At 41.6% G+C, this 19,423-nt stretch overlaps 1 long non-coding RNA gene across 1 annotated transcript in view; it reads left to right on the top strand.

The window, feature by feature from the left end:
* The window catches only part of LOC134354247 (uncharacterized), a 63,324-nt gene that overhangs the window by 27,892 nt on the left and 16,009 nt on the right, over positions 1–19,423 (top strand). The window contains exon 2 of the long non-coding RNA XR_010019745.1: positions 14,312–14,451. This is a non-coding gene — a long non-coding RNA (uncharacterized LOC134354247). The remainder of the gene's footprint in view (positions 1–14,311; positions 14,452–19,423) is intronic.

The raw sequence follows: 19,423 nt of genomic DNA, 5'->3' as shown, positions 1-19,423 counted from the left end.
GTGGAGGCCAAGTCATTGGGTGTATTTAAGGCAGAGATTGATAGGTATCTGAGTAGCCAGGGCATCAAAGGTTATGGTGAGAAGGCGGGGCAGTGGGACTAAATAGGATAAAATGGATCAGCTCTTGATAAAATGGCGGAGCAGACTCGATGGGCCGAATGGCCTTCTTCTGCTCCTTTGTCTTAAGGTCTTATGGTCTTTTGCTTTCATTCCGTCTTTGACCAAAGTAGTTAGAGGGTTCCAAAACCATGATATCCAGTCTGATGAAAAATACTTCAAAATTGCATAGATTAGTTAGTAATCCAAGCTCACTAAGAGTGTACCGAAGTATATCAATTGATCAGCTGCTTAATTTCGAGGTGAGTTCAATACATTTGTAATGCAGCTAATGGATTATCCAGGATGCCATCAGAGGCCATAGAATTCTGTTCTCAAGTGACCCATGGGATTTAAGAATATCTTCTGTTTCACCTAGTGTAATTTCAGATCCAGCTCAATATGTGGTGTAAGCTCTTCTTTCCTCCTCCTCTAATCTTTGGTGAAAGAACCCAGTTGTTTGGGTGGCGTTTTTCATTCTACCACATACCGTCTCCATTGAATCACTCAGCTAACTGACTATGGATGCCGTTCCATGGGAAGATTCATATCTGGTATTCTGTTCAGTATTTTGATTTGGTTATAACATATAAATCTCTTACTTTCATGAAATGCCCCCTTCTGATGTTATGTAAATAGCACACGAGTTGCAAGAAAAAACAAAGATAGGGGGATTTAATACCAGGGGATAATGAAATGGCCAAAACTAGCCATGGTTGCAGCTGCCTTTAGGGAAGAAGGCACAAAAATATTCTCAAAAATACAGTAGAATTTTTTCGGGTGTAGATGAGGAAAAAAAGAAAAAGTATTGAAGTTCAAAGTAAAGATGCTATCAAGGTACAAATATGTCACCATATATAATCCTAAGATTCACTTTCTTGCTCCCAATCAGAGTAAATACCAAAAAACACAATAGAATCAATGAAAGACCACACTCAAGACCATAAGACCATAAGACATTGGAGCAGAATTAGGCCATTTAGCCCAAAAGAGTCCACTCTGCTATTTCAACATGGGTGATCCCAGATCCCATTCAACCGCATACACCTACCCTCTCGTCATATCCCTTGATGCCCCAACCAATCAGGAAACTATCACCTTCCACTTTGAATATACCCAGGGACTTGGCCTCCACCGTAGTCTGTGGCAAAGCATTCCACGGATTCACCACTCTTTGACTAAAGAAATCCTCCTTACTTCTGTTCTAAAAGGTCGCCCCTCAATTTTGAGGCTGTGCCCTCTAGTTCCGGATACCCCCCTCAGAGGAAACATGCTCTCCACATCTCCCCTATCTAGTCCTTTCAACATTCAGTAGGTTTCAATGAGATTCCCATACATTCTTCTAAATTCCAATGAGTACAGGCTCAAAGTTGCCAAAAGCTCCTCATATGTTAACCCCTTCATTTCTGGAATCATCCTCTGGATTCTCTCCAATGTCAATGCATCCTTTTGAGCTAAAGGGCCCAAATCCATTGACACTACTCCAAGTGCTGTGAGACTAGTGTCTTATAAATCTTCAGCATTATATCCTTGTTTTTATATTCTATTCCCCTTGCAATAAATGGCAATGTTGCACTTGCCTTCTTTACTACAGACTCAGTCTGTGGATTAGCCTTCTGGGAGTCTTGCACGAGGGCTCCTAAGTCCCTTTGCACCTCTGATGGTTGAATTTTCTCCCCATTTATATAATAGTCTGCACTATTGTTCCTTTTACCAGAATGCATTATCATACATTTACTAACACTGTATTCCATCTGCCACTTTTTTGCCCTTTCTTCCAATTTGTCTTATTTGCTGCAATTGCATTGCATCCTCAACACTACCTATCCCTCCACCTATCTGTATCATCTGCAAACTTAGCCACAAAGCCATCAATTCCACTATCTAAATCACTGACAAACAATGTGAAAAGTAGCTGTCCCAATACTGACCCCCCGAGGAACCCCCCCAATATTCACTGGCAGCCAACCAGCAAAGGCCCCCTTTACCCCTACTCTCTGCCTGGCAGCCATTCCCCTATCCCTGCCAGTATATTTCCTGTAACACCATAGGAATTTATTTTGTTAAGCAGCCTCATGTGAGGCACCTTATAAAATGCCTCCTGAAAATCTATGTACATGACATCCACTGCCTCTCCTTTGTCCACGCTGCTTGTTACTTCCTTGAAGAATTCTAACATATTCAACAGGGCAGATAAAAAAAAACAATATGCAAAAAAAACACACAAACTGCACAAGTGCAAAAAAAAAGAAAAAGAAAAAAAAATAAATAAGCAATAAATATCAAGAATTTGAGATGAAGAGTCCTTGAAAGTGAGTCCAGTTCAGTGAAAAGGTGAATGATGTTATCCCAACTGATTCAGCAGCCTGATGGTTGAAGAGTAATGACTGTTCCTGAACCTGGTGGTGTGGGTCCTGAGTTCCTGTACCTCCTTCCTGATGGCAACAGCATGGCTTGGTTAGTGAGGGTACTTGATGATGGATGCTGCTTTCCTGTGACAGCACTCCCTGTAGTTGTGCTCACTGCTGGGTGGGGCTGTACCAGTGATGGACTAGGATCTATCCATTACATTTTGTAGGCTTTTCAGTACAAGGGCATTAGTGTTTCCCTACCAGGCCGTAATGCAACCACTCAAGATACTCTCCACCCCACACCTATAGAAGTTTCTCAAAGTTTTAGGTGACATGCTGAATCTTCGCAAACTTTGAAGAAAGCAATGGCACTTATGTGCTGGACACAGGACAGATCCTCTGGAATGATTACACTGAGGAAATTAAAGTTACTGACCCACTCCACCTTTGATACTCCAATGAAGACTGCATCATAGCTGTTTGGTTTACTCCTCCTGAAATCGATAATCATCTCTTTGGTCTTGCTGACATTGAGTGAGAGGTTGTTGTGGCACCACTCAGCCAGATTTTCAATCTCTCTTCTATATGCTGATTTGTCAGCACTCTTGATTCAGCCAATGACAGAGGTGTTGTCAGCAAACTCGAATATGGCATTGGAGCTTGTCCTTTGCCTCACAGCAAGAGGAGCAGGGGGCTAAGCACACAGCCTTGTAGTGCACCTGTGCTGATGGTGATTGTGGAGGAGATATCTCCAACTGAACTGACTGGGCCTGCGAGTGAGGACATCAAGGATCCAATTGCACGAGGAGGTATTGAGGCCTAGGGTTTGAAGCTGATTGGTTAGTTTTGAAGTGATGATGGTACTGAATGCTGAGCTGCAGTCAATGAAGAACACCCTGATGCATGCGCCTTCTCTGCCCAGGCATTTCAGCATTGAGTGAAGAGGTAATGAAATGGCATCTTCTGTGGACCTGTTGTGATGGTAGGAAAATTGGAGTGGATCCAAGTTGCTTCTCAGGAGGAGCTGATGTATTTCATCACCAACCTCTTAAAGCACTTTATCACAGTGGATGTAAGTGCTACTGGATGATAGTCATTGAGGTAGGTTACCATGTTTTTGTTAGGCACAGGTAAAATTGAAATCTGCGCGAAGCAGGTGAGTACCTCAGACTGCCGAAGCGAGAGGTTAAAGGTATTGATAAACACTCCAGCCAGTTGATCAGCACATTTCTTTAATACACGGCCAGGAACACTGTCTGCGCCAGATGCTTTCTGTGGGTTCACCCTATGGAAGGATGCTCTCATGTTGGCTTTAGGGATTGAAATCACAGGGCCATAAGGGGCTGCGGGAGTTTGTGAAGGTGCCTCCATGATTTGATGGTCAAAGTGAGCATTAAAGGCATTCAGCTCATCTGGGAGCAAAGCCTTGTGGTCAGCTTTCGCTTGGTTTCGCTTTGTAGAAGTTGATAGCAATTAAGTCCTACCACAGCTGTTGAGCATCCTTTTGTGATTCATGGTTGATCCAGAATTGCCTGTTTGCATCCCGAAATGGCTTTTGGGAGATCGTACCTGGATGTCTTGTATTTTACTTGGTCGCCAGGCCTGATTGCCACTGATCTGGCCCTAAGCATATTGCAGATCACATGGTTCATACAAGGCTTCTGGTTAGGAAAGACTCTGAGTAATTTTGTGGGGGCACAATCATCTATGACTGTTTTTATAAAGTCCATGACTATCATGGTGTATTCATTCAGATCCCTAAATGAGTCCTTGAACTTGATCTAGTCAACCAACTCAAAGCAAACCTGTAACTGCTCCTCAGCTTCCTACGGCCACCTCTTTGTTGTCCTTATCTCTGGAGCCTTGTACTTTAGCCTCTGCCTGTACGCTGTTAGGAGGAGAACAGCTAAGTGAATAGATTTCCCAAAATGCAGTCTAGGAATGGAAGAGTAGGCATTCCTAATTAGAGTGTAACAGTGGTTGAGTGTGTAGGGACTCCTGGTGCTGTAGGTGATATGCTGATGATAATTGAGCAGAGTTTTCTTCAAACTAGCCTGATTGATGACGCCGACAAAGATTTGAAATGCTTTAGGATAGCCTGTTTTTTGTTTGCTATCACAGATTTGGATACATCAAGAGCTTGTTGAAAATCTGCTTTTGCCAGTGGTCAGGGTCATTAATGAGAACTCTCTTGGTAAGTAAAACTGTCGGCACTTAATCATCAGATGTTTCATGTCACGGAAACAGCTACTGCATCCGAGCACCACAAAGAGTCTATCATGAATCACAGAACCGCCACCTTTTGCCTTCTCTGAGTCAGAATCCGGTCCATCGAGTGTATCGAGAAGCCTTCAGGTCTTACTGATATTTCCAGCATGTCCCAATGAAACACGGAACACAGCAGTTCCTCATTTACCATCGATACAGCAATCTTGCCTGAGATCCCCAATCTAGTTCTCCAGCGACTGTACATTTGATAACAAGAAGCTGGGTAGGGGAAGTTTCATTCCTCGACATTTCAGCCTGACTTGGAGAACCTATCTCCTAGCCATGGCAATGTACCTTCGTCTGCTTAAAGGTGCTCTACCTGCATGGATGAGAGTTAAGTTTGCTGAATCCTTCAGAAGATCGTTAAATCGCTAGTTCATTAAGACAGTTCAAAAGTACATTGCTTAAAACGAAATTATAGGCTGCAGGTTGCAATGGGAGTAATTCAGAAGAAGTATCTTTTTGTAAGCAGCCTGCAACAGGTCGCCATGATTCTCCAGGGCCATCTTCAACTGTCATCTTTGAGCAAAAGCAAACTAAGAAAAGATAACTTATAGCAAATTGATAAGCCCAATGATCTGATTATCTATTTCTCTGAATTGTGAAAAAAGCTACTTTTAAAATAACAGATAATCTGATTATAAGTTTTCAAAATTCTTTTGATATTGAACAAGTACTTGCAGATTGTGCATCAATCTGAGCAGTGTTGATGTGGATTTCTGGAAGAAAATCCTGTTTGATTAATATTGGTTTTCTTTGGTGGTGCATCTAATAGGGTAAATGAGCAGAATTAAGTGGATATAATATATTCAGAGTTTCAGAAGAGTGTTGATAAGGTGCGACACAAGAGATTGTTGTACAAGTTTGGAGCATGTGAAACTGGCTGAAAGATGAATAAAAACATCAAATATAAAGTTGGCAGGCCGTGACCAGTATTTTGTTTTCTAACTATTTAAATATACAACTATAGTTGAGGTGTAGGGATGAAATATAATGTTCCAAGTTTTCTACTGACCTGAAATAAAGTGGGAATGCGAGTGGTAGACGGATTAAGTGGGCAACAGCATGGCAGATGGCACGCAAGGTAGAAAGATAATGATTTTGCTGACTTTACTGGGTAGCGATTTCTATAGTTGATTAGGCTTCACCAAGTCTGTCCTCACTCAGATCTTTGATCTCCTATGACATAAACAAAACAGAAGCTCTTGTAGGTGCTTGGACCAGTCTGACCCTGGAGATCGTCTTGATCATTCCTGGCCTCAAGACATTGTTGCTGCAGAGATTTGCACCAGATTCCAGATTCCAGATTCATGGGAACTAGAATCCACCTACTTGTCCTTTGTTCCACAGAACCAGGCAGAATCCATATGGGAAATCATTATTTTTACATGTTTCCCCAAATCGCAGCATTCATGGATGGCGTTCATGCAGAATTACCCTGTAAAGAGACCTCCCTGGTAACCTCCTGCCAGGAGCAACCTGTTGTAGGCCTGGAAGGGTTCCATGCGCCCTTACTTAAAAAAAAAACAACTAACCCCAGGAGTAATGTAGAACAAAATAGCCCCTTCAGCCACTAAGCTTGCATTAATCGTCAGGCACCCATATACACTAATCTCATTTAATTTTTTCCATATTCCTATTAACTGATTGGACCAATTACCTTCACCCTGGAGGCAATTTCTCATGGCTAATTAACCTACCAGCCCACTCGTCTTTGGGGTGTTGCGAGAGAACTGGATCACTAGGAAGAACCCATGTAGTCACATAGTTTGTACATTTCCCCGTGCAGTCACAGGGGATGGAATATACAAACTTGATACAGACAGCACTGTCATCACTAAGGTCAAAGTTGATATGAGTCACTTGAGCTGTGAGGCAGCAGCTGTCCATTTGGTTAACTTTCTTCGGTAGCCTGCCCAGCAACCTCTGAAAATCTGGCAGCACTCCAATTCAGTCCCTGTTTTCGCAGGGTCCTTTCTTGTTGTTGCTGGATAAATGCTACTGGTGTTAGTCTAGTCGAGTAAAGTCAAGTTAAGTCACTTTTTACTGTCATTTCGACCGTAACTGCTGGTACAGTACACAGTAAAAACGAGACAATGTTTTTCAGGACCATGGTGCTACATGAAACAATACAAAAGCTACACTGAACTACGTAAAAAACAACACAAAAACTACACTAGATTACAGACTTACCCAGGACTGCAGAAAGTGCACAAAACAGTGCAGGCATTGCAATAAATAATAAACAAGACAATAGGCACAGTAGCAGGCAGTAGGTTTGTGTCAGTCCAGGCTCTGGGTATTGAGGAATCTGATGGCTTGGGGGAAGAAACTGTTACATAGTCTGGTCTTGAGAGCCCGAATGCTTCGGTGCCGTTTGCCAGATGGCAGGAGGGAGAAGAGTTTGTATGAGGGGTGCGTGGGGTCCTTCATAATGCCTTTTGCTTTACGGATGCAGCGTGTGGTGTAAATGTCTCTAATTATCTAATGTCCCTTCAGGGGTGGTCCCTGAGAGTGTAGCTACAAGGCTATAAGTTGGCAGCTTTGAGACTTAATAAAAAAATGAGAACAAATTATGTCAACAAAATAGAGAGAGTACAGAGAAGATTTACTAGAATGTTACCTGGGTTTCATCACCTAAGTTACACAGAAAGGTTGAAAAAGTTGGGTCCTTATTCTTTGGAACGTAGAAGGTTGAGGAGGGACTTGATTTAAAATTATGAGGGGGATAGATAGAGTTGATGTGGATAGGCTTTTTCCATTGAGAGTGGGGGAGATTCAAACAAGAGGACATGAGTTGAGAGTTAAAGGACAAAAGTTTAGGGGTAACATGAGGGGGAACTTCTTTACTCGGAGTGTGGTAGCTGCGACCTTCCAGCATAAGTAGTTGAGGCAGGTTCGATGTTGTCGTTTAAAGTTAAATTGGACAACTATATGGACAGGAAAGGAATGGAGGGTTATGGGGTGAGTGCAGGTCGGTGGAACTAGGTGAGAGTAAGAGTTCGGCATGGACTAGAAGGGCCGAGATGGCCTGTTTCCCTGCTGTAATTGTTATATGGTTATATAAAAATGAAAATAATACTGTGTGCTGAAAGTGGTGGGGCCTTTTTGTTGGAAGATTCCAGTCAGGTAAAATAAGTAAAATTCTTCAGATTCGAAATGAAAATAGAAAGAAAATTCTAGTTTCTATTTTGTGTCTTTGTAAATTCTAAATTTAGAATAATTCAGTGCCTTTTAGATAAACTTCCATCCTCCCTCCTTCATTAATTAAGTCAGAATAAAAGCCATGTGGATTGCATGGAATACACACTAGGTTATGATTACCTGTCACCCTATCCTCTCCGATACTCCAGTCACTAACCCCGTTCACCTTCATATTTACGTCATCTTAAGGTTGCCATTCCTTTATCAATTTTTTTCACCAAGTATACGTTATTAGAAAGTTTTATGGTACAATGTCCAATCAGTCAGAAGTTAAATGGAGCATCAACTATATATCTTAAGACTCTTGAAAAACATAATATTTCCCTGAAACTTAATAGACAAAACACTTTTATAGGTATGCACAAAGAAAATCTAATCCTTCTGAGATGTTTCAAGATTGTTATGAAGTTTGGAATTGAACTTATTTTCCTCAATCACTTGGAGTTTACTGCAAGCAATTATTACTCAATAAAATTTTCAAAAGAACTTTCTTATCTTTCTTTTATGCGTATTGTAACTCATAAAATGAATCTCTTTGAGTCATCGGAACCCCAGATGATACAGTCCTGGAATATGCTACTTATTGTTGAATTATGTTTGCAATAATTGTAACGAGTTCATCTGTGGTGGTGGTGATGGGCTGAGTGAGGGGAGCAGATTGTGGACTACATCAGCTGACTTCATAACATAAAGCTAAGAGAGCAGGACTTTGGCTAGACATGGAAATGGCTGAGGTCCTGATTAACACAAGCAAACTAATATTAGTTCCACCATATTTATTTATTGTGATACAGCCCTTTCAACCCTTCAGGCTGTGCCACCCAGCAATCCCCCGATTTAATCCCAGCCTAATCACAAGACAATTTACAATGACCAATTAGCTAACCAACCGGTATGTCTTTGGACTGTCGGAGGAAACTGGAGCACCTGGAGGAAACCCATGTGGTCATGAAGAGAACCTACAAACTCCTTACAGACAGTGGAGGGAATTGAACCCACATCCCCTGTACTGTAAAGAGTTGTGCTAACCACTATTCTACTATGCTGCCCCAATATATATTTTATAATTATTTGCCAGATACAGGTATTGCTGTCAAAAGTCAACATTTAATGATTTACTCTAATGGCTCTGGAACTGAGTGGGTTGCTAGACCATTTCAGAGGACAGTTCAGAAATGACTACAAAGAGGTGATCGGGGGAGGCAGAGGAATGGTTATGGGATTGCCTGATGTCGGTGGCCTGGGCCATGTCCCTAAGCTTAAATCAACAAAGGATGCTCAACAGTTGTGGCAGGGGTTGAATACTATCACTTCTTAGGGTGGGTTGGCAAGTTTGCAGACGACACAAAAGTTGGTGGTGTTGTAGATAGTGTAGAGGATTGTCGAAGATTGCAGAGAGACATTGATAAGATGAAGAAGTGGGCTGAAAAGTGGCAGATGAAGTTCAACCCGGAGAAGTGTGAGGTGGTACACTTTGGAAGGACAAACTCCAAGGCAGAGTACAAAGTAAATGGCAGGATACTTGGTAGTTTGGAAGAGCAGAGGGATCTGGGGGTACATGTCCACAGATCCCTGAAAGTTGCCTCGCAGGTAGATAGGGTAGTTAAGAAAGCTTATGGAGTGTTTGCTTTCATAAGTCAAGAGATAGAGTTTAAGAGTCGCGACGTAATGATGCAGCTCTATAAAACTCTGGTTAGGCCACACTTGGAGTACTGTGTCCAGTTCTGGTCGCCTCACCATAGGAAGGATGTGGAAGCATTGGAAAGGGTACAGAGATTTACCAGGATGCTGCCTGGTTTAGAGAGTATGCATTATGATCAGAGATTAAGCGAGCTAGGGCTTTACTCTTTGGAGAGAAGGAGGATGAGAGGAGACATGATAGAGGTATACAAGATAATAAGAGGAATAGATGGAGTGGATAGCCAGCGCCTCTTCCCCAGGGCACCACTGCTCAATACAAGAGGACATGGCTTTAAGGTAAGGGGTGGGAAGTTCAAGGGGGATATTAGAGGAAGGTTTTTTACTCAGAGAATGGTTGGTGCATGGAATGCACTGCCTGAGTCAGTGGTGGAGGCAGATACACTGGTGAAATTTAAGAGGCTACTAGAAAGGTATATGGAGGAATTTAAGGTGGGGGGTTATATGGGAGGCAGGGTTAGAGGGTTGGCACAACATTGTGGGCTGAAGGGCCTGTACTGTGCTGTACTATTCTAAGTTATATGTTCTATGTTCTTATAAAGTTAAATCAAGTGACGTAGGCGAAAGCAGGGCTTCGCTTCCAGATGAGCTCAATGCCTTCTATGCTCACTCTGACCGTCAAGACATGTAAGAACAATCATAAACTCACATAGCCTGCAATGTTCTTGTCATTTCAGTTTGTGAGGCCAACATGTGAGCACTCTTCAGGAGGGTGAACCTGAGCAAAAGCATCTGGCCTGGAATGGGTACCTGGCCAAATACTAAAAATCTGTGTTGATCAAATTGCTGTTCACTGAGATCTTTAACTTCTCGCTTTGGTGGTCTGAGGTACCTAAATGCTTCGAGCAGGCTTCAACTATATCAGCGCTTAAGAAGACTGTGGTAATCTGCCTCAATGACCATGGTCCATTAACCCTTACATCCACTGTGATAGAGTGTTTTGGGAGGTTGGTGATGAAACATATCAACTCCTGCCTGAGAAGTAACTTGGATCCGCTCCAATTTGCCTACAGTCGCACCACGTCCACGTCAACTGCCATCTCGCTGTCTTTTCACTCAGCCCTGGAACATATAGATAGCAAAAATGTATACATCAGGGTGCTATTTATCAACTGAAGCTCAGCATTCAATACTACCATCCCCTGAAAACTAATCAATAAATTTCAAGACTTTGGCCTTAATACCTCCTTGTGCAGTTGGATCCTCGATTTCCTCAGTTGTAGACCCCAGTCAGTTTGGACTGGCAACAACGTCTCCTCCGTGGTCTCCATCTGCACAGGTGCACCACAAGGCTGTGTGCTCAGCCCCCCACCCTACGTGATTACACTTATGACTGTGTAGCTAAGCAGAGCTCCAATGCCATATACACACTTGCTGATGACACCACTTTCGTAGACTGAATGGAAGGTGGCGACATATCAGCATATAAGAGCGACATTGAAAATCTGGCTGAGTGGTGCCATAACAACAGCCCGTCACTCAATATCAGCAGGACCAAAGAGCTAATTATTGACTTCAGGACGAAGAAACCAGAGGTTCATGAGCCAGTCCTCATCAGAAGAGCAGAGGTGAAGCAAGTCGGCAACTTTAAATTCCACTGTGTCATCATTTCTGAGGACCTGTCCTGGGCCCAGCATGTTAGTGCAATTACGGAGAAAGCATGGCAGCACCTTTGTTTCATTAGGAGTTTGCGAAGATTTGGCATGACATCTAAAACTTTGAAAATCTTCTTAAGACGTGTGGTGGAGTGTATATTGACTGCCCGCATGGAAACACTAATGCCCTTGAATGGAAAATCCTACAAAAAGTAGTGGATACAGTCCAGTTCATCATGGGTAAAGACCTCCCCACCAGCGAGCATATCTATACGAAGAATTGTAGCAGAAAAGCAGCATATATCATCAGGGACCCCCACCACCCAGGACATGCTCTCTTCTTGCTGCTGCCTTTAGGAAGAAGGTACAGGAGCCTCAGGACTCACACTGCCAGGTTCAGGAACAGTTATTACCCTTTTACCGTCAGGCTCCTGAACCAACTTCACTCAACTTCACTTCATCATTGAAATGTTCCCACAACCTATGGACTCACTTCCAAGGATTCTTCATCTAATGTTCTCGGTATTTTTTGCTTATTTATTCATTCTTATTATTTCTTTCTGCTTGTATTTGCATAGTTTGTTGTCTTTTGCACAGTTTGTTGAATGCCGAAGTTGGTGTGGTCTTTCATTGACCCTATTATAGATTTATTGAGTATGTGCCAAGAAAGTGGTGACACATGTGTAGTTTAATGATGAATTTACTTTGACCTTTGATTTCTGTGGATCTGATGTAGCACTTAAACCGGATTGAAAAAAGAACACTTTCCTTCTGTAGCTGCCATTCGGGTACCAGATAGTTTTTCTTTAATAGTTGTGTAGTTACTGCTACTCAGTGCATTAGTTATCAGTGGAGTGATTTACTGTGCCTCTTTTCCGTCTGTCTAAACTTCTCAATGTTGAGATTGATAATGTAGCTTGACTGTTACATATTCACCACGCTATATTTAAGTTATGGCACATTATCAGGATTGGATAATTCTAACAAGCTGAATAGAAATGCTTTATGATTTAATACACTATGTTTCAGGAAATGTACCTGGAAATGCAAGATCCAAACATATTTTCTTCCATTTCTTGCTGGTTATCAATTTTCTGCACATTTATGTGACTTGGGAGTAAAGAAGTTTGAATGCAACAGTTCTTTTTGTGAGATCACGTCAAGAATACCTGGGCAACTTTGGTCCCTGTACCTAAGGAGGGATTTACTTGCAATGAACTCAGTGCTGTATAGATGTGCATTGATGATTCCTGGGATAATGAATCTATCTTGTATAGAGACTGAAGAAGATTGATTTATACTTGTAGGATTTTAGAAGAATAAAAGGAAATCTAATTGATATATGGCCTTCTGAGATTTATTGATAAGGTGAATGCTAAAAGCCTATCTAATCCAGCTGGAGAGCTTAAAACAAGGTGGCATAGAATCAGGTCATTAAGAATAGCTCGGTAGAGGCAGATCATCCTTGTTTCACTGAGTTTATTGATGAAATAAGACAAAATGATGAAAGGAATATAGCATCAGGATTTGAAGAGGATGATAAAGTAGAATTTTATATTGTTCAATTATAATGTGTCTCATGGAATAGGTGGGTCACCTGATCTTGCAATAAATTAGATTAAAACGGAAAACAGAGATCTTGATAATCGATAATTTTTCTTCAGCTGGAGAATGGTAGGTGATAGATGATTGGTCAGGGATAGGAGTATTAGTTTATTTAATGTATGTAATCAATCTGGATTTTGGAGTACAAAACAAAATTTCAAACTTTGCTGATTATGCTAAAGTTGGTAGTGTAACAAACACCAAGGATAGTTCCAGTCATTTGCAACAGAGCATAGATAGGCTTGCTGAATGGGTAGGCAAGTGGCAAAAACAATTTAACTTGTTAAAATGGGAGAGCTGGGGAAAATGCAGCACAAAATTAATGGCACCAATCAATGTGACCAGGAAGAGAGGAACAAAATTGTGTAGACTGTAATATAATGAATACTATTGATATTACCTACAATAGTGTACATTGGTGAACATTGTACATTGTGTTGTACCACTTGCAGTCTTCGAGCCTTTAAATGTCTTGATCTAGTTCATATTTTGCTGCATTACTATCACTTTACTTTTCACATGTCTTCATGGTGATGATTTAAGTTCAAGTAAGAGGGGATAGTGGGATGTGGATACCTCATGATGTAATGGATTCTATGGCTTCATCTTGAATGACAGCATTATCCTCACATCTTTGGTTTTATGGACTAGGTTGGAATATAATGTCACTTACTAAGTTCCAGGCACCATATTCACAAACCTAAGCTCCTCCATAATCAGAGGAATATGCAATTTCAGGGAATAATTGCCATTTTGAATAAAAGTAGAAGTACACAGAGGACTAAATGTGGGTATGGATCTTGAATGTCAATATTAATCCAGCTTCAAGACCTCCCTCTCTTACATTGGATATGGTTGAGATAGCCAGAATGAATTTGGTACAAATTTCCTCAAAATCTATTGCCTTTTATTTGTATTAATGTACTGTATGTAACCCATAACCCATGTAGTCAATTTCCTGGCACTTTACAAACTACCTCTGAACTGCAATATATTGACCTTCACAAAAGATAGAGCTTGATTAGTCTTTATATCATTAAAACGGTCTTATTTATCTGATTAAGTACATAATTCTTCTAAATGGTGCCTATTGTGACTTTGAAAACATTATTTTCATCTACCCTCTAACCCTTGATTCCTTTACTCATTACTCTCTCTCTCTGTTTGAGTAGCTTCAGCTCAATCTCAATGGCACAGTTCCAAAGTGTGTGCAGAACTAAAAGAACCTGAAGGTTCACATGCATAGAGGTGGCAGGACATATTGATGGCAAAACGTAAGGGATGTTGCTTACTTGGATTTTCAGAGGGCTTTTGACAAGGTGCTGCACATAAGACTGCTTAACAAGATAATGATGATGACGTTGACGTTGACTCAGGCCTGAGAGGCCAGAGTCAGGCATTTTCATGCCTTACGAGGTGTAGATCGGAAAGATGTGTGGGGCTCCACTCCTCGCACAGACATTTTGCAGTTAGTATTTTTCTTTATTTTACGAGGTCGAGTTGCGAGCTCAACACTCAACCCGGCACGGATGGAAAGCGCACTCGGGAGCAGCCCGACTGGATTCGAACCCGGGAACCTCCGTTCCGGAATCCGGCGCTGATGTCACTGCGCCACCAGCCGACAAGATAACAAGGTAAGAGCCCATGGTATTATAGGAAAGATACTAGCGTGGATTATAGAGTGGCTGACTGATAGGTGGCAGGAGTGGGAATAAAATGGAGCTTTTCTGGTTGGCTGTCAGTGAGTAATGGTGTTCTACAGGGGTCAACATATAGATTACTTCTTTTACGTTGCTTCTCAATGATTTGGATGTGAACTGATGGGTTTGTGGCCAAGTCTGCAGAGGATACAAAGATAGGTAGAGGGGCAGGTAGTGTTGTGAAAGCAGGGAATAAACTGTAGGGAAGTGTATGGTCATGCACTTTGGTAGAAGACCATAAGATCATAAGACATAGGAGCAGAATTAGGCCAGCTGACCCATCAAGTCTACTCCGCCATTCAATCATGGCTGATCATTGTTTTTCTCCATCTCTACCCAATTCCTGGCCTTTTCCCCGTAACCTTTGATGCCATGTCCAATCAAGAACCTATCAATCTCTGCCTTCAATACACCCAACGACCTGGCCTCCACAGCTGCATGTGGCAACAAATTCCACAAATTCACCACCTTTTGGCTAAAGAAATTTCTCTGCATCTCTATCCTGAGGCTGTGCCCTCTTGTCCTAGACTCTCCCACCATAGGAAATATCCTTTCCACATCTACTCTGTCTTGGCCTTTCAGCATTTGAAAGATTTCAATGAGATCCCCCCTCATCCTTCTAAATTCCAGTGAGTACACACACACACCCATCAAACGTTCCTCATAGGATAACCCTTTCATTCCTGGAACCATCCTTGTGAACCCCTCCTGGATTCTCTCCAATCCCAGCACATGTTTTATAAGATGAGGGGCCCAAAACTGTTCACAATACTCAAGGTGAGGCCTCACCAGTGCCTTAAAAAGCCTCAGCATCACATCCTTGCTCTTGTATTCTAGACCTCCTGAAATGAATGCTAACATGGTATTTGCCTTCCTCACCACTGACTCAACCTGCAAGTTAACCTTCAGGGTGTTCTGCACAAGGACTCCCAAGTCCCTCTGCATCTTAGATTCCTGGATTTTCTCCCTGTTGGGAAAATAGCCCAGACATTTATTTCTACTACTAAAGTGCCTGACCATGCATTTTCCAAGATTGTATTTCATTTGCCACTTTCTTGCCCATTCTCCTTATCTATCTAAGTCCTTCTGCATTCTAGCTGTTTCCTCAGCACTACCTGCCCTTCCACCAATCTTCGTATCATCTGCAAACTTGGAAACAAAGCCATCTATTCCATCATCTAAATAATTTATATACAGCATAAAAAGAAGTGGTCCCAACACCAACCCCTGCCGAACACCACTAGTCACTGGCAGCCAACCAGAAAAGGATCCTTTCATTTTCAGTCACTGCCTCCTACCAATCAGCCAATGCTCTAACCATGCCAGTAACTTTACTGTAATACCATGGGCTCTTAACTTAGTAAGCAGCCTCATGTGTGGCACCTTGTCAAAGGCCTTCTGAAAGTCCAAATATACAACATTCACTGCATCCCCTTTATCTATCCTACTTGTAATCTCCTCAAAGAATTCCAACAGGTTCATCAGGCAGGATTTTCCCTGAAGGGAACCATGCTGACTTTGTACTACCTTGTCCTGTGTCACCAAGTACTCCATCACCTCATCCTTAACAATTGACGCTAACATCCTCCCTACCACTGAGGTCAGGTAAACTAGTCTATAATTTCTTTTCTGCTGCCTTCCTCCTTTCTCAAAGAGTGGAATGACATTTCCAATTTTCTGGTCCTCTGGCACCATGTCAGAGTCCAATGATTTTTGAAAGATTATTTATAATGCCACCAAAATCTCTAATACTACCTCTTTCAGAACCCTAGGGTACAGTTCATCTGGTCTGAGTGACTTATGAACCCATAGGTCTTTCAGTTTTTTGAGCACCTTCTCCCTTGTAACAGTAACTGCACCCACTTCTCTTCCTTCACACACAACAACATCAGGCAGACTGCTAGTGTCTTCTACAGTGAAGACTGATGCAAAATACTCTTTTAGTTCATCAGCCATCTCCTTGTCCACCATTATTATTTCTCCTGCCTCATTTATCCACTCTCATTTCTCTTTTATTTTTAACATACTTGAAAAATCTTTTACTATCCATTTTGATATTATTTGCTAGCTTGCTTTCATATTTCATCTTTTTTTAGTTGCTCTCTGTAGGTTTTAAAAAACTTCCCAATCCTCTATCTTCCCACTAATTTTTGCTTAGTTGTATGCCCTTTCTTTTGCTTTTACAATAGCTTTGACTTCCCTTGTCAGCCCCAGTTGTACTATTTTACTATTTGTGTACTTCTTCATTTTTGGAATACATAAAAGGAATAAAGCCACCGACTATTTTCTAAATGGGGAGAAAATTCAAAACATCAGAGGTGCAAAGGGACTTGGGAGTCCTTGTGAGGGATTTCCTGAAGGTTAGCTTAAAGTTTGTATCAGTAGAAAGGAAGTCAAATGCAATGTTAGCTTTCATTTCAAGAGGACTGGAATATAAAAGCAATGATGTGATACTGTGGCTTTATAAAGCATTGGTCAGACTGCACTTGGTGCATTGTGAAATGTTTTGGGCCCTTAATCTAAAAGAAGATGTGCTGGCATTGGACAGAGTCCAAGAGTTGTTCATGGGAATGAGTCCAGGAATGAAAGGCTTAATGTATGAGGAACATTTGATGGCTATGGGCCTGTAATTGCTGGAGTTTAGAAAAATGACACGGGAGCTCATTGAAACCTATGAAATATTTAAAGGCCTAGGCAGAGTGGATGCGAAGAGGATGTTTCCTACAATGGGAGAGTCTAGGACCAAAGGGGACAGCCCCAGAATAGAGGGGCATCCATTTAGGATAGAGATGAGAAGGAATTTCTTTACCCAGACGGTGGTGAATCAGTTGAATTCATTGCCACAGACAGTTGTGGAGGCCAAATAATTGAATATATTTAAAGCAGAGGTTGCTAGGTTCTTCATCAGTTAGGGCATCAAAGGTTACGGGGAGAAAGCAGGAGAACGGGATTAAGAGCGATAATAAATAAGTCATGATGGAATAGTGGAGTAGACTATGGACTGAGTGGCCTAAATCCACTCCTGTGTCTTGTGGGGAGGTTATTTTTTGTTATTTATTATTTAGAGATACAGCATGGTAAAAGGTCCTTCCAGGCCAATGGGCCTGTGCAGCTCAATGAACCTACTGACCCATACGTTTCTGGGCTGGTGGAGGAGACTGGAGCACCTGGAGGACAGCCACGTGATCACGGGGTGAACGTACAAACTCATTACGGATAGGGGCAGGAAGAAAACCCGGATTGCTGGTGCTGTAATAGTGTTACACAAACCGCTATGGTACATTGCTTCCCTGTTATGTTGAACTTTATGAAGTTCTGGTTAGGTGGAGAAAAGTTATTTCATAAGACCATAAGATACTGGAGCAGAATTAGGCCATTCAGTCCATCGAGTCTGCTCCATCATTAGATCATAGCTGATCTATTTCTCTGTCAACACCATTCTCCTGCCCTCTTCCTGTAATCTTTCACACCCTGACTTATCAAGAATTTATCAACCTCTGCCTTAAATGCACTCAATGACCTGGCCTCCACAGCTGCCAGTGGCAATGAATTTCACAGATTCACGATCCTCTGGCTAAAGAAATTCCTCCTAATTTCCAATCAAAATGGATGTCCCTCTATTCTGAGGTTGTGCCCTCTGGTCCTAGACACCTCCACTATAGGAAACATCCTCTCCACATCCACTCTGTCTAGGTCTTTCAATATTCGGTTGTTTTCAATAAGACCCCACTCCATTCTTCTAAATTCCAGTGAGTACAGGCCCAGAGCCATCAAACGCTCCTCATATGAAGAGCCTTTCAATCCCAGAATCATTTTCATAAACCTCCTTTGAACTCTCTCCAATGTCAGCATATCCTTTCTTCGATAAGGGGACCAAAACAACTGACAACAGTCCAATTGAGGCCTCTCCAGTGCTTGGAAAAGCTTCTGGATTACATCCTTGTTTTTATATTCTAGTCCTTTCAAAATGAACATGAACATTGCATTTACTTTCCTCACCAGGGGACTCAACCTGCAAGTTAACCTTTAGGGAATCCTGCACAAGGACTCCAATTAGCTGACGTTAATGTTTAAAACAAATATTTGGCATTCTTTGAAATTCTCTAACCCAGAAGGGTCTGCTCAGTAATAGATTCTTGGACAAGACAAGAATTGGGGTTACAGGAATCTAATAGGTCTATATAGGTACAGATTTAATCTCAATGAATGAAGGAACAGGCTCCAGAGTCTATTTTGACTCATGTCCAATAACTATTCATTTACACTTAATACATACCTGATGCAAAACTGTTTTATGAATAAAAATTCTGTTTAGGGAAGTATTATTTAATTTGTTTAGATGTGGGTTGGGAAACGTCAGAATCAGAATCAGGTTTATTATCACTGGCATGTGACGTGAAATTTGTTAACTTAACAGCAGCAGTTCAATGCAAAATAAAATCTAGCAGAGAGAAAAAAATAATCATAATAAATAAACAAATAAATCAATTACAAACATTGAATAGAATTTCTAAAAAGTGCTAAAACAGGAATACTGTATATTTTTTTTAAAAAGTGAGATAGTGTTGAAAGATTCAATATCCATTTAGGAATTGGATGGCAGAGGGGAAGAAACTTTTCCTGAATCGCTGAGTGTGTGCCTTCAGGCTTCTGTACCTCCTACCTGATGGTAACAGTGAGAAAAGGGCATGCCCTGTGTGTTGGAGGTACTTAATAATGGATGCTGCCTTTCTGAGACGCCACTCCCTAAAGATGTCCTGGGTGCTTTGTAGGTTAGTACCCAAGATGGAGCTGACTAGATTTACAACATTCTGCAGCTTCTTCTCGTCCAGTGCAGTAGCCCCTCCATACCAGACAGTGAAGCAGCCTGTCAGAATGCTGTCCACGGTACAACTGTAGAAGTTTT

This window comes from Mobula hypostoma, chromosome 11 (genome assembly GCF_963921235.1).
Source record: "Mobula hypostoma chromosome 11, sMobHyp1.1, whole genome shotgun sequence".
NCBI lineage: Eukaryota > Metazoa > Chordata > Chondrichthyes > Myliobatiformes > Myliobatidae > Mobula > Mobula hypostoma.
This window is presented reverse-complemented; position numbering and strand designations above follow the sequence as displayed.